The sequence below is a fragment of the Equus quagga genome, chromosome 20, assembly GCF_021613505.1.
Source record: "Equus quagga isolate Etosha38 chromosome 20, UCLA_HA_Equagga_1.0, whole genome shotgun sequence".
NCBI lineage: Eukaryota > Metazoa > Chordata > Mammalia > Perissodactyla > Equidae > Equus > Equus quagga.
In genome coordinates, this window is record NC_060286.1 from 4,577,340 (window position 1) to 4,599,087 (window position 21,748).

The 21,748-nt window shown below is 42.1% G+C and overlaps 1 protein-coding gene across 1 annotated transcript in view; it reads right to left on the reverse strand.

Annotated features, from left to right (window-relative positions):
- SLC35F4 (solute carrier family 35 member F4) overlaps nt 1–21,748 on the reverse strand; it is a 231,977-nt gene that overhangs the window by 120,415 nt on the left and 89,814 nt on the right. The gene's annotated exons all lie outside the window — the stretch shown is intronic.

Genomic DNA, 21,748 nt, shown 5'->3' on the forward strand with positions numbered 1-21,748 from the left:
CAGCAAAGTCCAGCGCCAGTAGAACATTTTCTCCTTTCAAAGAGCTTTTCTATTATTAATCACTTTATCTGCACAACGTTCCGGCTGATTCAGTCTAATCCCCACTTTATGGATGAGTACATTTGGGCACATGAGATGCAAGTAATATGCTGTATGCAATGAAGGCAGTGGACAGTGGCCACAACCAATGAGGAGGAGGATTTTCTGAGTCCTAATCCTACATTTTCTTTGGGTTGTTGGGATACATTGTCTTTACTTTTACAAACTGCACACGCACATACGCACATATTTTTCATATCAAGCTACACTTTATATCAGCCTTGCACACACACATACAGAACAAACCAACAGCCGTTCTGTTGAGGCAGATGCCACATCAAAGTAAAAGGAAACTAGAAATTTGGAGTCAAGTAGACAGATTTAAATCCTGGTTTTGCCACCCACCACTTCTATAACCCTCTCCGAGGTTACTTTCCTCATCCGTAAAATGAAGCTAATAGTATCATCTTCACAGAGAGGAAATGAGATAGAGCAAGTGTGAGCATCGTAACTGGCACATAATAGATGCTTAAATATCTGTTCCCTTCTTCTTTTCGCCATCTCATTAGAAAAGACAGTAGGTGGCAAATTATGTTAAACGAGTGTCCTTTGCCCCTTACCCTGAATAAGCGACAAACAGCGCACAGCCCAGGACAGGGCTAAGTTGCTGTGTGCAATGCTCAGAAAAACTGCTCACAAGTGGCCAAATAGACAGACGTGAGTAATTCCTTTGTCCCTTTCATTACCTATTCTGTCCAAAGGGCTAATGGTGGTGGCAATTGCCAGCAGGCGGGCAGTGGGCGAGGTGAGCCATTAGGACAGGACTAACACAATACCAGATAATTACTTCTCATATAATTAGGGGCTGAATCTGTGCACAACTCCCTCCTTAAACATTTTTCTCTCTCATGAATGTTAAATTTAGCTCTTGCTCCTTTTTATTTATTAGTATTAGCCTCAAAAACTACTCAGGAAATTCTCTGCCATTCATTCCAAAGAGAATTGCTCTAAGAAGCTGGAAATATCACGATGTGTTTTCAAATGACTTGCATACTGTTTCAGTATTCCTTATGGTGACTCTTTGCCAGGTTGTTAACAGGTACCTTAAAGGGTTCATTCTCTCCTTCAAAAGAACAGGCTATGTCTTGTTCTCTGGATAAGCAAATGTGGGCATGATGCACTGAGCCACAGATTCCCAAAGATCCTTGAGGTTCCTTGCTGGAACTTTCCACTGCTGCAACCCCAGTTTCAAACACTAGGACCCTGATTCCCAAATATTTCCCCTCACCTTTTCTCCAGCACACTGGACTTAGAAATAGAGAGCTCGAAACTTTCCTTTCTTTTGATGTGAAGAGATGTAGGGATCCAAAATTTCCTTGCATGACCTTGAACAAGTGTTTTAACTTTTCGGGATCACAAAGAGGTTGGTAGCAAGTTTGGCATCTCGACCAAACTCATGGTTTCCTACGTGGGAAGACAGTCTGGCCTACAGGAACCTCTCAACTGGGAGTTAGAAGGCCTGGTTCCAGTCCTGGTTCTGATGACATGTGTGCGGGACCTTGACTCCAATGGCTTCAGCCTTTCCATTTATACAATCAGAGTCAATGACTAGATCAGGGGTTCTGATGAAAGCTGGACTGTCGCTCCAGAAAAGTGCTCATAAGTCACAAAAATTGGCACAAAATATCAGAGCTTCCCTGACCCCCAGGGCTGGATGGGCCTCCCTCCTTGAGGACTCTGGCTACTGTTCTTATGTATCCTGACAAGACACAGTAGGACTCACCTCCCTGACAAGAAGAGGTGTCGCCTCACCCTCTGGCTCCTGTTGCTCTGGTGGCAGGAGACAAGGAAGAATGGATTAAGAAGAAAGAAGCATGAGAGGGCCAAGGTGAGGTGGGAGGACCATATCAGTAGCGAGATGTGCTCTCGCTACAAAAACATAGGCCTCCGTGCAAAGAAAGAGCTCGCTTCTGCAGCTCTCGGTGCACTTATATAGAAAGTCAGCCAAACTGTCTCATCTATTGCAGATGTTACATGCATGAGAGAGACAGCCTGCCCTGTAGTCACTCCCTACCTAGGGATACTCTGGCAGAAACTCACTCTGCACACAAATTCCCCAGTAGGGCTTCCTGCAGTAGTTTGAAGAGCCAGTGCCTCATCCCAGTGAGAGCTAGACATCAGTGGCCTCTGCAGTAGCAATAGAAGGTCACCAGCAGTACCTCAGCAGCACAGGGAAGAAGGATAAAGGATAAAGAATAAGGTATAGTTCTGCGCTGCCTACTAATTAGGCAATATTACCTAATACCTAGCTCGTCAAATTATTCTGAGAATTAAATGAATTAACATATGTAAAGGTCTTTGAAGACTGTTTGCTAATAAATGTTTGCTATTAGCGCCAAAAAACTAATTGACAAAGAAAAAAAACTACTGGAATTCAACCCAACAGTACACACATATGGAATCACAGAAATAGCTTTTACTCAATAATGGGATAAAAAACGCCAGGAACTAGAAGATATGCTAAGTCCTTAATTCACTTATTTACCATAGTAAGAAATACTAATCCTAATGCCTAAACAGTTATTATTATAAAACCTAGCACTAGTTATATACTGTCTGTGCTGGTTCTCTGTTTGACCTCACCCCACCCAGATACATTCTCTGCCTTTCTCTGCTCTACGCTGGTATCCTGGAACGCTGACCTCCACCCACTCTATCACGTGGTCTGCCTCACTAGCTGACGCCTGGCTGGGTCTGGACATGGGAGCCTCCAGCAAGAGACGGAAAGAGCTGTTCTTCCATGGCTACAGCTCTTGTTGGCGGTCCCACTGCCAAGACCCGGGCTCTCTCAGGGTTTGGGTAACACCATTCCGTCCCTCTGCCCCTTCAGGCCAAGGAGTCACAAGAGTTTTCCACTCTGACCAGACTCTGGAGAGTTCACCATCCCTTGCTGGTCCCCTTAATGCTGTCTACACCTCTGAAAATAGCCTGTTACACCCTCTTATGTTCAATAGTTTCAAAGTAGCGTTTGTTCGCTACTGAGACACTAAATGAAACACTGTCTTGTTTTCTTATCTAGATGCTTCCTTGAAGTCAGTCTTTTCTCCCCAACTAGAAGTTAGCAGAGTTGCCTTCGAGTCCTTCCATGCTTCATCTTTTCCACCTCACCCGCCTCTCCCACCTCAAACACAATGAGCAATGTACTCAAGGCACAAAAATATGGCTGGCACGTCTAGTGATCCATTCCATTCCACATTTCCCCCAAATGAAGACACTAACTAAAGAAATCATCTCTAAAACTTGATGTGCCTGTTGCAATGTGTCTTTGTGCTTCACCACTGAGATGTTCTAGATAGATTAGACCAATGGTTCTCAACTGCAATGTCAGCTTCAATAGAATGCTGAATCAACTGTGAATTCTGCCACAATCATCAGTTACTAATAATAACAGTATTCACATGTTATAGACATTATGTCTATGTCTATCTGCATAAAAAATTTAGAACAGATTCAAGTTTTTGTCAAAAATAATATCACTGTCCTAGCATAAATACTAGTTTTCTCTTTAAAAAGAGAGAAGAAAAAGAATGGAATTACTAAGAGGGCAATGAAAATCTTACAGGAAAAAGCTAAGAATCTTATTTCCAAAGCTGGAAGTGTTTATGAGAGTGTCATTTATTCATTAAAACACATTTTTAAAGTCTGCCATGTGGCAGGCCCTGTGCCAAGCAGTAAACAAGTAAACAAGACAGAAATGGTCTCTACCTTCAAGGAGCTTACAGTGTGACGGTAAAGATAGTATTGACTAAGTTCATAAGAATGATGAGTGTCATGAAAAAGAGATTCGGATGCTATTTGAGCATATGACAGGGAACTCAACTTACCCTGGGTAGTCAAGGAAGGCTTCTTTGAGGAAGCAAAGTTTAAGCTGAGTCCTGAAAGACTGGCGTTGCCTAGATGAGAGAGTGAGAGAAAGATGGAACAGAATGTGCAAAGACCAAGAGATGGGAAGGAAGGTCACATATTTATGGGAGTTGAAATAGACCAGTGCGACTATAGTAGAAAGAGCAGAAGATGAGATGTAGAAGTGGGTCGCATAACGTGGATTTTATCTTAAGGCCAAGAGGAAGCTATTGAGGGGCTTTAAGAAGGAGAGAGTCATCTCCAGATTTTGAAAAGATCTCTCTAGCTGCAGCAGCAATGCTAGAGCAATAAGGGTAGGAATGGAGGGGAAGAGACTGGTTTGGAGGCTAGTGTATTTAGTCCAGGCCAAAGATGACACTGGTTTGAACCAAGAGAGCAGCGGTGACGGAGAGAAGTAGTTGGATTCAAAAAGTATTGAGAAAAACAATGAGTAAGACTTGGAAATCGGTGAGAAGTGGAGAATGAAGGAGAAGGTAAGACTTTTGACAACTCTCAGTTTTCTCGTTCTGGAGTTGGATGGATGATGATGCCACTTCTCAGATAAGGGAACACAAGATAAAGACAAGGCTGGGGGTATGAGAACCTCGCCCACCAGATTAGATGAAGAAAACTGGCTAAGAACCACTGAATTAAACTATCGATTGAATCGTATGAAATGGTCAATATGAGGCTATTTTTGATGTACAAAAATGAGAATTTAATTTGGTCCAGCCTAATAGCAGCAACACTGGTACAAAAGCCTCTCTTTCAGAATTAACATAATGTTTAAGGAACTACTATGAGCCTTTCTTCAAGACTAGGTCAGGAATGTCTATAACCATAGTCAAGAAGAAGCCATAGAAGGGAGGCACAGAGGTACATGCAGACATCAACATAGGCTTAAATCAAGGTATGAAAAGGCACCGACTCATCAAAGCCAAGGAAAGAAAATTAAGCTGTATGCAGCACGACTATAAGATCAAATAAATCCAATGTACCCCAGAGCTATTTTAGGATTATTGGAAAACACTTATCTAATTAACTTAGAGCCTGCAGTGAAGTTAGAGTTTAAAAACTCGTTCACACTTATTCTCCATAATACTGGGAAAAGCAGGCAAGAAATGTCTGTGTTTGTTTCTAATTTTAAACGAGACTCCAGGTTTCTCGCTCTGGAGTTCACTTAGAGAAACAGGTACACAGCACAGCATATGGACGTTCCACCCTAGATCTTGGATCAATGTCAACGGTCTCTACCGTAGATTGAAGGCGCAGCTCTTCTTTCATATCTGGAGTGTGAAAGCCCCGTAAAGGACAATAAGGTGTATTAACCAGGGCCTAGCATTCCTCACTGCACTTTCTGAGAGGAATATGCCTCCTCCTCAGGCTGTGTCCTCTGCTACTGGCTGCCAAGGTTCTGAGCCCATTTATCTTAAAGCGAAATCATGACTGTAACAGGAGGTGGCATCAACTGTCTGCACACTATGAGATTATTTTCACGGAGCACAGCTTGACCCTGAAGGTCACTTCCAATTAGCGATTCACTTCACCTTGTTTCTGCCTGGTGTTACGGTATTACTCATGATTAAGTAGGGGACAGAGAAATATGCAGCTAGTGACAGGCAGAACTGCAACTTTACAAGACTCGAATCTAATACACCAGCTCCTAGCTCAAGTTAATATTAGCCTAGAGTAGGTTTTTCAAGGTTGAAAAATATCAATATCAATTGATATTAACAAGCTGATTCCTTACACACAATATTTTCCATGAGAAGTCTCGATACCCGGTTTGTAACGGTACCTGGCTGTCATCTTCATGTCCCCCCAACCCTGGAGCAGGGGAGAGGGGAATTTACCCCCATTTTAATGACCTTCTTTGCTCATTTTATTTCTGAACCGCTTTAACAAATAGCATTTTTTCAAAAAAAGGTAGGAGAGGAGTATTTTTAATTTCTATGACATTTGTTAGTTTCTCTCAAAAAAACAATTGCATATTTATATACCATAATTTTAAAAAATTTTTAAATAATTTTAATAATTTTTAAAAATTTTATAGACATGTCTGTGGCTAGTTCGTTGTGGTTGGTTAGAGCAGTAATTCCCACCTTTGGGGAGTTTCAAAACTAACAGCTTTTGGTTTGATTTTATACTTCCTATCACCTCCACCTTCTCAGGGATGGCACAGACACATTTTCATATAAATGATCTAAGCCAAAAACCCAGAAAATATCCAGAATGCCTTCTTTTCCTTTGCCCAATCCTCCTCCCAGATTCAATGAAGTCACCAGATTCTGCTCCTTCTCCCTCTTAAGTATCTTTCTAATCTCTCCTCTCTGTTCCATCTTCAAAGCTGCTACCTTGATTTAAGTTTAAAATCTATAACCTGTACAACTGCCAGAACCTCCCCACTCTGTCCCCTGTTTTTGATGATCTCCCCACTTTAAGCAACCCCCAATACATCCAGCATAACCTTTCTAAACACACAGACCTGGTCATTTCCTTCCTGTTACAACCCTTCAGTGATGCTCACTCCGTTGCCTGTAGAATAAAGTTCACAGCCCTTGGCTTGATGCGCAACGCCATCCATCTCATGGCTCTTTCCTCCCTTTCCAGCCTTTCCCCGCTTCCCCATCTGCACTCTCTCTAAGCACCAGCCATGACCAAGTATTTCTAGGTTCCTGAATATGCTCTATACTGGTTCACACCTTTATACCATCATACATTTTGTTCTTTCTACATAGGAATCTCTGTTGCCAAGTTAAATTTTTCCTCTTTTGTGCCAGCATCAAACTAGGTAGATACTCTATTTTTGCATTTATCACACTATATAGTAATTCCGTTTCTGTGGCTGCCTTCCTTTGTAGAACCTAAGAAGGGCAGGGAGGTTTGCTTATTCAGTCCAACTTTGATGGTGCCTGACCTATGGTACGTGCTCAATAAATGTAGGGATGAGCTGTTAAATGGCATTTGCCTAACTTTTTAAGAATTAAAATAATAAACGTTATTCTACTATAAGAATATAGGAAATTGTTTCAAGTACATTTTACAAATAAATTGTAAGATGTTGCCCAATCTTCACTGAACTGTAGCCCCACTACTCTACCCCCCGGTAAGGGGTCTGCTTCTCTCTGCTCAAAAGCCACAATCCCTGATTCCCAATCATACAAATGTTTCTACAAAGGATGACTAGGCACAAATGTATCACCTAGAGAGAAAAAGTTTCACGTAACATACCTAACATAAGGACCGTAGCAGCATCTTTATATATAAGACATGACATTTGGGGATATAAACTTAGCATCCAAGAGGAGGACTACCTACTCCGAGTCAAGAAGCAACTTGACAACTTTTCTTTATACAAAACTAGATTAGTTTTCTAAATATCAGTATTCTTTGACTTATCTCAAAAGAAGGAGTTCCCCCAAAATCGCTCAGGTCATAGACCTGACACAACCACAAGGTAAACCAGAAATTACAAGAGTTTCGCCTCAAAACACAATAACAAATAAAAGTCCCAGGCCTGAGTAATGTTTTAATTTATTATTTACTCTTTTAAGATGTTCCGCCAGACCAGCTAAAATGTGTTTCCCCACTGAGAGTGTTAAAAATAAACTATAAACTCAGGAACGCTGTGAATCCAGTCCCTGCATAGAATGAAACCATTGTATTTGTTGACTTTGCCTACAAGTAAAATCACACAGCCTCTGTTTAGTTTAATTAACCAAGGATATAAATTGCCCTGAAGTGTTTGTTTTTCTTACTGTCTATAAATAAGATGACCTACCAAGAAAGAATACAAAGATATTGCCTGCCCGTGTGCATTTACTCATTCAGCAAACATCAAAGGAAAGCCTTGCTAGGCCCTGAGGCTACTGAGATGAATAATTCAGTCCTCTCCTTTGAGAGGCTCCAGCTTGGTAGGGCTATGACACCTACTCAGGTAATTGTGAAACCACGTGGGAGGTTAGTGATAGAGATGTGCACAGGGTTGGTGCAAGACCAGAAGATCTAACCCCCAGGCGGCTGAGTAGAAGAACAGACACACATATTTGAGACTTCAGGGACTAAGAACAGGCATGTTAGAAGTGAATGCGTAGTGAGACGTCAGGAAGGGAAAGATGAGGGAGTTCACAGCTCCCACGCTCAGTTCTCTCAGTCGTGGAGGGTTCTAGCTCACCGCTGGGAGAGGGGATCAAGTATTGAGCTGCGGGATCTCTTCTGACAGTAGCGACGACGCGCAATCACTGCATAGAGGAATAGGAAAGGGAGCCATGGAGTGGCTCTGAGGGCTCAGCGAGGGGACCGAATATGCAGATAAACCCGTCTGCAGGGCTGTAGGTGAGGAAAAGGCAACCAGCCACAGGCTCCAGGTTGGGGTTTTGTAGAAGAATGCAAGAGGAGTCACAGGGGCTGGTGAGAAATCAGTGTAGACGGCTGACCACAGGCTAGATGGGAAAGGAATTTCACTCAGCAAGGTAATCTTCACACAGGATCGCACGTCCCTGTTTGCCCAGGACCATGCTGATGTAATTATTGTAGTGTCTGCTTTCACTTGCTTAAGAATCCCTGTTGTATAATAAATTTTCTGGTCCGTAATGATGACCTGGAAGAAATAATATGGGAATGAGTCTCTATGAGGTTAAAGGAATGGTGTGTTGTGTCGGAAGAGAGTAATGAAGGAGTTATGATTCAAGAAAGGAGGGGTTCCTGAGAATGAGAAGAGAAAGGGTGTGGTCCCGGGAGTGAGCAGCTGTGATGGCACAGAGAGGACAGTCTCTAGAGTTAAGGTAGCCCAGGAAATACGAAGCTAACTGGTTGGATGGGTCATTCTCATGGCCGCTGAGATCAGCGTCTGACACTTAGCAGATGTTCAATAAATGTCTGAGGATACGGCAGAATTGAAGCGGGAAGGGAGACTAGCAATCAGGTCCCAACGTTACAGACAATAGGGATTTGGCCAGAAGAGGAGAGACAGAAATGAAGAGGAGTTTGAGGTGGCGTAGACGTGCGCCTGAGATGCAGTATAAAAATGTACTTTTAACAAAGGGAGGAAGAGTAACGATCAGACAGCAGTCAGAGGCAAGCCGGCAGTTTGTGGGGTGTGGGAGCATAAGAGGACTCTATAGTGCGAGCTGCAGAAGACGCGCTGTCTGCAGGTGAGAGGAACGGCGAGCAGCACGGGGACGGCCTCCACGCCTTGTGGAGAGCGCAGCGAAGACCCCGTTAGGGGAGAGGCGTGGGCTCTCTCAATGTACGGAACCGACTGAGGTCAAAATAGGTCCGGAGACGGAACTCCAACCATGAAAGGAAGTTTGAGGGTACCAGGTAATTTCTCACATATCATTTTTTTCCTTGTCTCCTAACCTATACTTGGAAGGGTTGGGATAAGGAGACAAAGATGATTCCCTACTTTAACCTTTCTGGGCTAAAGTGTTCCTTTATGCTACTGTGCATTGTTACTTAACAGTTACTGGAAAAAAGACTGATGACTGTAAACCAGTCATTTCCACTTCCCACGTGTGTATCTTAAAAAGCAGTTTCTCTAAGTCGTTTGGGGAGAGAACGGCAGCTTGTCCCAACGTGTCTCTCCCCATCTGTGTGGAGCACAGACGCCACCTCAACAAATAATCACCCACAGATTACTGTGGAGTCCCTGAAAATCTACAGCATACTAGATATTTTCAAAATATTTATCCTTTAATATGGCAAATTAAATTTTCATCAGCAAGTACAAAGAAGGCAAAACTCAAAATGTTTTAACTTAATGAAAAGAACTTCATCAAATTCGACATTTTTAGAAAAATTTGAAATTGCATTCCTCTGCCCTTACATCACAGTTTGAGGTGGGGTGCAGAACAAACAATGGGAGAATGCGGGACTGATTGACTCAGGGGAAAAGGGAGAGACTGTAAAAGGAGTTGGAGAAAGGCTCCTCCTAAAACCCATTCCAGTGAAACAGACCCTGGACCCCGCCCCCCCCCCAACCCCTGCCCCGCATGCCACGCCGGCCCAGCGGCTGGGAGCCCTGATGCGCCTTGAGCACACAGCTCGAGTCTCGGGACAAAAAAGGCCCTGTCCATGCGGGACTGACTTAAGTGTTTCCATCTTTTCAAGTGCTGCTTGGGGTGGTGGTCCTCGGGCCCAGGACTCCAGAGGCTCATCTCATCAGCCGTCTACGTGTTTCCATGATTTTTCTTTGGGGCAACCACAGTCTAAATATCAGACAAGATAACGGAAATATTGTAATGGATGTCCCCAACTGTATAGAAATAAGGAAGGTGACTTTTATTTTGGTTTGTTCTCATGAAACACTCTTCTGGGTGCATAATTTAAACTTAATAAAAACACCTCTGTCTGAGCTAGGGGCAACCCTGAAAAATGGTAGCAATATGAGCGTGCATTATTTTATTTCTCCCTGTTTCATTATTTAGATCCACATGCTTCTGCAGTGGCAGCTATCTATATTTATCTCATAAATCTGTCAAAAAACATTGCAGCTGCAGCTATGAGTTTAGCCAACCGATACATATAAGACACCAGTACCCTTTTAAAAGGATTTTAAATTTCAGATCAAAATATCATCTTGCACGGTGAAAGACACAGAGCTTTTGGGAATGCAGCTGGTGCTGGGGCAGTGGCGACAGTCAGCTGTGGAATGCTAAGAAAGTATATTGTTTAAATTAAAGCAGAGTGGGAGATGCCTCTTGAGAAGGGACGTTTTCTCTCTTAGATTCATAGAAGGGGAGACACACAAGACAGAAGAGAACATTTAGTGCAACCTCTTAATTTTACTGAGGAAAGGATGACAACCCAGAGTTTTGGGCCTGTTCAAAGACTCAGAAGCAGAGCCCGGAGATCTAAAAACCAGAATCCCCAGGAGAGGGGTCACACGACCTTACACAGCCTCTTCTCTAATAAATGGGCACCATGTCGTGCCGTCGTGTCTGGAGATAACACAGAAGGGGTTTCTGCTAAACACTCCAGGACGATCGTGAACACCACTCAGTTTTTGACCAGCCAGCATTATTTCCTCAAGTACTCTGACTTCTTGTGTGAAATCACCTTTCTTACTGAGAGATGTCTTGGTGGGAGGGTCAGTCCAGACACCTGCCCCTCCACTGTGGAGGCTAAAGCAGACTCTGGAGTTTCTTCGGCTAGAGCCTTTTCCTCCCACGCCACAGCAGCCCGGGGCTGACATGAGACGGGGTCCGTTGGTTCCAGCAGCCAACCCAGGCAAGACTGTCAGGTGATCAGTTCGTGCTCCTGAGACTCAATACCTATCTTTCCTAAGTCTGTGATTTGAGCACTGCCTTCAATCCAGGGAATTTCCTGTATCTTTGCAACAAAATCTCATTTATTTCAAGTTAGAGTCAGAGTTGGTTTCTGTTACTTATAACCTGAAACCTCTAAGAAGAAAAGAATGCAGAAGTCCAAGAGATAATGAGTCTAATTCTGAAACTGGAAACATACATCGAAGGCACTTCTCTAATTAAACATTCTTACTTGTGGCAAAAGCAGAGCAAAGCTACAAGTCTGCTGAGATTTGGGTTTAAAGAGCTGATAAAGTTTTGATGTCATACTGGTATTATCTCAGGGTTAAAATCATTGAACCTAGAGCCTTTTAGGAGAATAGAGAAAGTTTCAATCCAAGATAAAATTTAAGATGAGTTATGAAGCAGCAACACACACAAGCCTGAAGCTAAGAGCAGGCTTATATTAAAATTTAAGAGGTAACAGTAAGATCAGTGTGAAAGGCATTGTCTATATCTAAATGTTTATTTTTCAAATCTTTATATTTATTTAAATTCAGTGTTGTTTCATAACATTAAATTTTCACGTTTGAGTTTTATTTTTTGAAAAATAACACAGAGTGGACAAAGTGGTAAAATGAGGAAGAAAAAATCATTCTCAGGCAAAAAATCACCTCTATCTATATGCTCAGGCCTAACTATGGCCACTATTGAAGCATGATCGCCCCCTTGTGGTGGTATCCTTTAATTGCAGGTTTCATTTCTCATACTAAACTCTTTGAAAGGCTGACGCTACAACCACAGTATAATAAAGAGGCAGTAAAGTTATGATTTATATGTGAATTAGAAAAGAAAATTATTTCATATTAGAGGAAAAGCTTTTTAGTTCCGAAATACTGCGGGAGTGAAAATTCTGGTTGTGGTAATTAAGGCAAGGTAAATGTTCTTGTGACACCCTCATTGCTCTGTGTGTCATATTCTTCATCCTAAGATTTATAAATCAATATGTTGAGCCAACAGCTCTGTGGAAACCAGCAGCTGAGTCCTCCAACTGTAGGAACCAGGCAGATGGCACTACAGATAGAGTTAAAGAGCTTCTGTCAGAGTAACAGGTTTTACAAGTTGGGATGAAGAAAACCCAGGCTGAGCTAAATGGGGTTAGCGGAATGCAATAAAGAATCCTCTTATCTTAGTTGGAAGGAAAATCTATCCACAAAGAGTCATCCAGAAAATCCTACATCAGAAAATTCATGCAAGCAGATAAAAGCCAACACTCATTTCTAACACCATAAAAACCATTTTTACAGACTGCACGGAAAATAAAAAATTTATTTCAAAATCCACATTACATTTTGAAAACAAGCTATCTGTTGTTTGTATGAAAAGTGCTTAAGTTTTTAAAGAAAAGGCTATGAAGTGAACTTCAGAACCAAAGGTGACAGGAAGGGCATTGATTGATGTATAAATATGTAAATATGAAAAAGACTCAGCCTCCAGATTCCTAGAACATAGATAATTTGACTCCAGAAATTGCTAACATCAGGAGCCACGCTGCTTTGGCTTTGCTACTGTTTAGCTTGGGTCTCAGTCCAATTGACATGTTATAGGTTTGTGTAGGCAATGTCAGAAATCCTAGCTCTTCAACCTACTGATTTGGAAAGATGCGCTTTGAAAATGAAAGTTTTATATTCAGAAGTCAAGACAGAAATCTGACTATGGATTTTTAAAAATACATTTCTGCTATATCATTGCAATGAACTTTCAAGTACCTTTTAAGACGCTTCGGTGATTATCAGTTCCATAGCCTAGGATGTGGACAACAATCTCAATATGTAATAAAGGGAAATACTGTTAATTTTCCAAAAGAACTGCTTAGCTTCACTCTATTCCATGGTTATCACCCCTATTTTGAAATCCAGCTAGCTACTTTTAGAATCGAAAAACAGGAGAGATCATTATCTAATCAACCAGATCCCCACTCAATTCAAGACCCTGTTAGCATATATCCTTCTACAGTATAAGGAAAGTCTTTCTAGTCACCATAAGAATCATTAAAATCCAAGAAAGTTGCCCTATGAAGCAGTGGGTGCCCCATCTCTGGGAAGGTTGCCATATAGGCTGGCATTCTGCACTTAACATCATGGTATAGTGGGAAGAGTGTGTGCTTGGGGAGCACACAGACCTGAGTTTGAATGCTGGCTTTGCCACTTGGTAGTTGTGCCTCCTCTCTGAGTCTCGCCCTTCCATCACAGGGTTGCTGTCAGGATCCAGTGAGGTGACACAAATACAATGTCAAGCACACAGGAGATACTTAATAGATATCTCTCTCTTTCAGCTCCTTTTTCTCCCAAAATAAGTTGTGCGTAATAACAGAAAAAACACACACATAAAGATACAAAAGTATTTTACTAAATGAAGTCACACACTTGTATAATTTTTCAGTCACTGTCTTATTATGGGAGAACATTTACTGAAATATTAAATTGGTAGAGTTTTTCTCATGGCTAGACTTCTCCCGAGATGATCCACATGTAAAAAGGAGTGGAGAAGATAGTGACTTCATATCAGTATGTTAAGCTGGGACAACACAGGGCAAATCACTCTAGACATTTATAGCAATAAGAACTAAATCACTTGTTTTTCTTCAGTCACATTCCTATGCTATAGATAAAATATCAGATTTGGAAAAAGAAAAGTTTTCTTTTTCCAAATCTGATAGAAAGGAAGAGAACCCCACTAGAAAGAAATGGAAAAAATTCCCAAAGAGATAAATTCTTAATTATTCTTTCTTTCACTATCTTAATATCCAGCTTCAATGGTATAATATTTCAAATTGACTCACACTTCGTTTCAATGCCTATGAGCCATTAGTATAAAATAAGTTATTAGGCCTGGCATAGTGGTTAAGTTTGTGCACTCTGCTCCAGTTGCCCAGGGATCCGGGGTTCAGATCTTGGGCACAGACCTACACACTGCTCATCAAGCCATGCTGTGGCAGTTTCCCACATACAAAATAAAAGAAGATTGGTATGGAAAAAAAAAAAGAAGATTGGCAACAGATGTTAGCTCAGGGCCAATCTTCCTCACCAAAAATAAATTAACACTAAGTCCTTGTGTAGTCTTGTGCCCAGAATCAGCATCTCTCTGAGAAATGGCTGGCTCTCTCTGCCTTCCAATACTTTCTCCCAATGAGGAAAATTTCTAACAGCTATGTAAGGTATCATTATTATTCCATATGAAACCAATGGTTTTTTTTAGAAAAAGGACTCTTTCCTAGAAATGTCTGCCATATGACAAGTACTGACATCTGCGGCATATATGATACAACGTGCTGGGGCACTTGGGAGTCTCTCTGGATTTGATTTCTCATCTATGGTGCATAGGGCTTTGGTGACGTTATTGTAGATGTTTTTCTTCTTAAATATTGTGCTCTCTCTCCCTCTTTTCAAAGACATCCTTAGCCTGTACTGTATAACAAATCAGCCCCAAATTTGTCAGCTTACAACAACAATGCATTATGTTGTCTCATGATTCTGAGGTTAGCCAGGCAGTTCCTCTGCTGGTTTCACCTGAGCTCACACATGCAGCTGCCTTCAGCGGGGGAGCTTGAGGGGCAGAAGGTTCAAGATGGCCTCGGTATGTCCAGCAGTTGATGCTGACTGCTGGCCGGGGTGCCTCAATTCTCCTCCGCTTCGCTTCTCATCCTCCAGGAGGCCGGCCTGGCATTCCTCCAGGATGGTCTCAGGGCAGGTCTTTGTCCTCAGGTCTAAAGTAGAAAGCGCAAGGCCTCTGAAGTCCTTGGAAGTTGTTTAACATTAATACCATTGTATTCTGTTGATCAAAGTAAGTCAAAACTTCAGCCCTTCTTCAAGAGATGGGGAAATAGACTCCACCTCTCAATGTGAGAAGCAGGAAAGTCACATTGCGGAAAAGTTGAGGAAGAAATGTTACAGCCATCTTTGAAAACAATCAGCCATGGAAGATTCTAAACAATGGTATCAAATTAATTGTCCTGCCTTTTCTCAGAACTAAGCTTGCCTCTAAAACTCAGGCACGGCACGATGCCTCTGGCTGTGATCTCCTGAGAGTCAGAATCGAAGCCTTTGCTTAGAACTGCAACACATCTCTCAGAGCTCCGGCTGCATTAATAAGCCTTGTATCCCCACCTGCAAGCAGAAGTTTGAGGAAGAAAAAAAAAGGGCTAGTTGTTTTTCACAGTAACAATTTTTTTTCCAAATGAGAAAATGATGTAGAAAAAAAAAGTTCAATTGTTTATAATACGAACAGCTGCTGTGCTCAGAGTCTATGCAGTAAAATCTTTGAGATTCGCAGCTGGAGAACTTGAGATGACTCAGTGGCCATCGTGCATCCCCATGATGTCGCAGTGACCACAGAGCAGCCTGCTTCACCTTCAGCTCGCCGCGACAAAACCCAAGGGGCAAATGAGCAGCAGCAAGTGGGGGCGTCATGCCTGGACTGGTACCTAGAAACCTGGGGCTCTGACCTCTCCAATCGCTAGTTGTTACCTGACCATGAACATGACTCGTGTCCCTCTCTGTGTGACAATATTGCAATTGCCCACAGGATATGCAGAAAGCATTTTAGATGTCTCGGATGAGATAAAATGGAAAAATATCTGAATATGATTTTCCCCAAAATTTTGGCAACTGCTAATCAGTGGGACATTTTAAGAAATCGGAGTCCAATGGGGATTTGCCCTAAGTTCTAAAACATTTATTTCATTTGGAAAAAATATTATCATCAAGTTATTCAGAGCTTTGAGAGCCGAAATTTAGTTCTGTAGTCACTGTACTAAGTTATAATCAGAAACACTACAATTCAATGATTAGTATCGTCTTAAAAGATTTTATGGAAGATATTTTGAAGTGTCAGATGCTCACTTGCTGTTTTTCGTAGTCTGTGAATTAGATTCACATTTTGCGTGAGTAAAAGATAGAGGAAGATGACATCTGTGTGAGTGTGAGAGAGAGAGGAGCCCTAGAAGAACACTTCCATCTAACGTCCAAAGAATATGTGCTTCTGTTGACTGTCCGGCTGTCAGTCTTCCAAACTGGCTACAGTCAGTGATTAGCAATACCTGGGACGATATGTCACAGCGGTCGATTGCTTTTCCTCCAACCTATTCCCTATTCTGCACCTGCTCGCGGATTCCTCATTTTATTTTCTTCCTCCTTTTCTGGGGTTAACTGATGATTGACATTTCATTACTTTGAAAGGATATAAGCTCTGCCATCATCTCTTGACTCTAGGCTGTGAATTATTGCACTTGCAGAATGTACAATGTCCAGAACTGTGAACAGATAACTGGAAAAGAGTTAATAGCAAGGTGGCAGCGATGGTAAAATGACCCAGTTAGCTGTCAGAGGTTAAATGCATGAGCTGTGGACAGCAGTACTTGCCAAAGGCTCCCGGTTTTAGAATATTCAAGTTCAGACCTCAGCTTCTAATACATTATCCTCTCTCTACACTCTCCTTTGGGCTCATAATGCACATTTTATTACTGTAAGCCATGCTAGATTGGGCTTTCTCAAAGAGTGATGAAATGCTAACTGCTCCAGCAGAATGTGGCACCAATGGGAACACACCCACTGCTTGGCACTCCCTACCTCTAAGGGCGGAGTGGTTGAATTAATCTTTTCCACGTGCAAGTAACTGGATCTTCAACTCCAAAGTAAATAGAGATAAGGCTTATTAGATTATAATATTCATAAGTGGGGAAGGATCAGCAAGTACTAGGGGTGGCTGGAAAAGAGAAATTCTATTAGAGCAAAGATTTAAAATTGCTGAAAGTTTGAGCAAGGAAAAAATATACATAACTAATTTCCACATAAGAAAATCTGAGGTTTTGTAATATGTCTGCAAATGAAGGTTCAGTAATCTATGAAGTTAATTTCCCCCTCCAGCAATGCTGGTACCTCCCCACCTTGGAGGACATTAGGATCTATTTGATCCCCGAGGGGTAGGCACCACCTCACCTGCACTCACTTACTGATTCCACAAATTTTTGTTGCTCTCCTATCTATATGGCCCACATCCATCTCAATACCACAGTGAGTACCACAGGGAGTGAGAATCTGAACTGAAAGCAAAATGGCCTCTGTCTTAGGCAGAGAAGTGGCCCAGACAACCACTGCTAAGACAGCCTTTCCTCTGAGCAAGTCTACCTGGCTCCCCACCCCCCTCTACTCTCCCGGGCTTCCTGGACGCTGGCCGCCTGGACCTACACCTCTGCCCACTTCTTCCTCTATCTGATTCGACTTCCCTATTGTATGTGGGTTCTTGTCGGCCCCTGGGCTTGACACTGCCTTCCTAGTTGGATCCTGCCACGTACTGTTCTGGTGTCCTCATGGCTGCCCATGTTCTGGTGAAGATTATTACATGCAAAGACGTTTAAGAAAAAAAATAATGAACAGGTAGATTTAATTAACCTTTTCAGCCAAATGAACTTTTGTTTCATTTTGCAAAATCACTGAAAGTCTGCCTAATTCCACTAGATTTACCTTTCCAAATTCATTAGTATACATAGACAGGCTTTGCTTTATGCATGTTTGAATTTTCATATAAATATATTTTAAGTTGCTGTCCTTGGTTTGATTGAGGAGAAATCTTATAGCTGTGTTCTGGACAGCTTTCCTCCAAACTGGACACACACAAGCAACTTTCCCTCCCATTTTTCAACTTATAAAAATAATACAATAGGGGCCAGCCTGGTGGCATAGTAAAGTTTGCGCACTCCACTTTGGTGGCCCAGGGTTTTTGGGTTCAGATCCCAGGCACGGACCTGCTCACCACTCATCAAGCCATGCTGTGGTGGCATCCCACATGCAAAACAGAGGAGGATCGGCACAAATGTTAGCTCAGCAACAATCTTCCTCAAGCAAAAAGAGGAAGATTGGCAACAGATGTTAGCTCAGAGCCAACCTTCCTCACACACACAAAAAAAGAAAATATAATCAAAATTTCTTTTGTAATTAGTTCACTGATGATGATGATGAAGATGATGATGATGGCCGGGGTTTGTGTGTATGACATTGTGTCTCTTATACAAGACTGTCCTGGGAACATTCATGGTTTACGCACCCTGCAGGGAGGTGAGGCTCCTGGCTTCTGAGAACAAGACTCAGGGATGCTCGGGACAGAGTTCTCAGGTGGCTCCAGGTGTTAAATGGAATCATTTAGACTTCTAAGTGTTGTAAAATCTCAATGAGACACCCCACCACCAGCCACCAGGGGGTCCCACATTTGAGAAGCTCCACTGCGGGGCTCTTAGGGACCCAAGGGGCAGAAGGACCCCCAGCCCATCAAGGTTTAGCACTTTGCTAATCACATTTCTCTCTCCCAGCTTTGACTACTGGAAGGTTTCTTTGCGTGGTAGGAGTGAAATAATGCAGCCTTGGTTTAGGGAACTATCAGTCCTAACCATACATTCCCAGGTCTAACTGGGAAGTGCCTGGTTTCCACAAGCTTCTGTGGGCCCTGCACCCCAGAACGGGTGGTGTCAAATGCCTTAATAAGCAAAAAGCCAGAATGCAAAGACCCTCTCCTGCTGGATCCCATGGCCCCGTGGGCTGTGCTACGACTGGGCCTGGCAGGGATGCTCGAGCAGGCAGTGTGGGGTCTCAGCCCAGGCCCGGGCTTGCAGGGTCCGCTGCCATTTACTGCATTCTGCAGCCTCGCCTTACAGTTTCCTCACCTGTAAATCAGAGGTAATAATTCCTGCCCAACAAGCTCAGCGCGACAAGAAAAAATAATCGATGCGGGGCACCCGGCACAGAGCAGGCTCTCAGCAAACAGGAGCTATTATTATTTTTCACTTAAAATGCAAGGCAATGATAATCTGACTCCTGTGAGACTACTGTACCTATTTTAGATAATTTATAAAAAGCCACAGAACTCTATTTTTAAGAGATTTTTAAAAACTATGATTACTAGTCATATATTGCATTTTCCAAGTACTTACTGACATAATTTGGGGCCACTTATTTCGGGACTGTGGATAAGTTACTTAATTGTTTCCCTATTTTTCCAAAAGCATGCATATTTTGTCTCCAAACATGCTGAAACCCCTAAGCTGCGTAAACTCTATCCACAGGAGGTCCACAAGGAATGTGTGCTGGAAGAATGAGGACGTTTAGTGATTCTAGTGTTTTGTTTGTTTGTTTTGTGGGACTTTGCATGTGTGTGCCCCCTGGGGGGTGGGGGGGGCTTGTCTTCCAAAACTTCGTGTCTTTTCAAAATGACTCAAGGAATAGATACTATGTAAGCATGATTTACTATCCAGAAATGCAAGGATAGAGAGACTGTGCTTTACATATACAGGAGGGTATTATGAAGGGGTGAGGGGCACAGTCTGGAGGGTGTGGGCCGTGTCTGGTCCGAGCCTGTCTCTCAGGCTCCACAGCAGCTTGGTACAGCCAGTCTGGCGGCTGCCTGTCACCCCCTGCCCCACACAGGGAAAGAGAACCTGGAAGAAATCCTAAGCATGGAAGCTTTTGAGATACTCCACTTCACTAAATAACTGAATTTTTTTAAAAAAGATATTATTCATTCTATTAGGATATTGAGAGTCTTGGAGAATAAATAAAACAAAAAGGAAATTAACATGTGAGCAATAATGCCCCCTAAAACATCTGTCTTGCTCTCTTGAAGCTTATCTCAGAACAAAGGCCTGCTGCTATGGTACACTCAAATAAAGACACTGAAGACGTAAAGCCAAGAATTTTAGAGGGCAAGTGGTGACTGCGTGGGGCAGTGTTGGACACCATGCCATCAGGGACTGCTGACGAGTGTCAGTGCATCCTTCCTTGGGGAGAAAGTCAGGAGTGCCGTATGGCCGTGGATGAAAATGGGAGGGTCCATTGGTTTAGCTCACATTTCCACCAGGCACAACCCCAAAACACTGGACTTTGTCTTATGTACACCACTAAGGCTGCTTCTAATTTTGAGTACCTTTTTCTTTAACATTTTCCTATGAAATATTTCATATAGCATGCAAAAGTAAGGAAAATGGTATAATGAACACTCAGGTAACATCACCCAGTTTCAACAAGTAGCAGCCCATGGCCAATCTTGCTCCATCTATACCCGGATCTATTTCCCCTCTCCCTGGGCTATCTGGAAGTCAATCCCAATTCATTATATCATTTCTTCCATAACTATCTGAGCATGTATCTTTGAAAGATTAGAATTCTATTCTTATACATAACCACAATACTATTAGGCCATTGAAAAACATTATAGTGATTCTTCGATGTCATTAAATATCCAACTCTACCTTTTGTATAATTATATGCAAATTAATTATACACAAGTCAAAGCATTCACGTGAAAATGACAGCTGCCATAGGTAGAGACGACCCAAAATCTTTGAACATCCTTTGTCAGAATTAAATTATTGATAGCGAAGAGTGTCTAGCATAAGCTTCAAGAACAAAAGCCTATTTCAGTGAAGAAAGCGATCCACTTTTAGGAGCATTTGCTCTCCCCAGTGAACTTAAACAGTACATTTAATCCATCCGCTTAACTCAAAGTGATGGAGTGCCTGCACATGGAAAATTGAAAGCATGTTATTTTTAGGCTCAAGTTGTAGAACTCTATGTCTGACCAAGAAAACATCACAGAAATTTAATGAAGCCAGCTTGACCAAGCCAACAGTTGGATAATTTGTTGGTTTATTAAAGAAAAACTGTTTTTCACTGGTAGGTTAGAAAAATCAGGAATATAAACTCTTGAAGCTCAAAATATCAAATATATCTGAATGCTGACATTGCTTCCCCAGTCCACTGACCGTCCAGATCTTGTGTGTGTGTTAGTTCTATGCAATTTTATCACGTGTAGATCTCTGTGACCACCACCACGGTCAAGATACAAAACAGGTCCATTACAAGAATCTCTCAGGCTACCCTTGTATAGACAGTGATTTTTCGATTTTTTTTTTTTTGAGGTATTATTCACGAATCACCCGTGTCAAAATCACCTGGGGTAGGGGCCAGGTGTTGCCTGTGAATTCCAGGGCCTCATTCAAGAACAGCTGTGTCAAAGGTACTGCAGGCTGGGTCAGCAATTTGCACTTTAACAAGCTGCGCAAGAAGTTTTTATTTATACTAAGTTTTGGGAAACTTTGTTGTTTTCAGTGTTCTGGCTCTATTATATATTTTACGTAAAACTAGGTCTGAAGAGATCTAGAACTTTTAAATTAAGGCACAATCAGAAGTGTTGCCTCTAAATAGAATGAACCTAGTCCAAGTTCATATGGAAAGGCTCTTCTGGATTTTGGGGAGAAACACAATGTTTATAGTTTACATGGCTGCCTTGAGAGTCAACTAAAATTGCAAAGTTTTGACTATAAATTCCCAAATATGCAATATAAAACCATCCTTTTCGCTGGTTCCTACCTGGGCACTGTGCCAGTTACTTCACCAACACCAGCCATTTAATCCTCACTGTAATTCTATGTTGTGGGTCCAAAGGTCCACATTCTACAGTTGAACAAACAGAGACTCAGAGAAACAACTTGTCCAACAGACAGACAGCTGGTA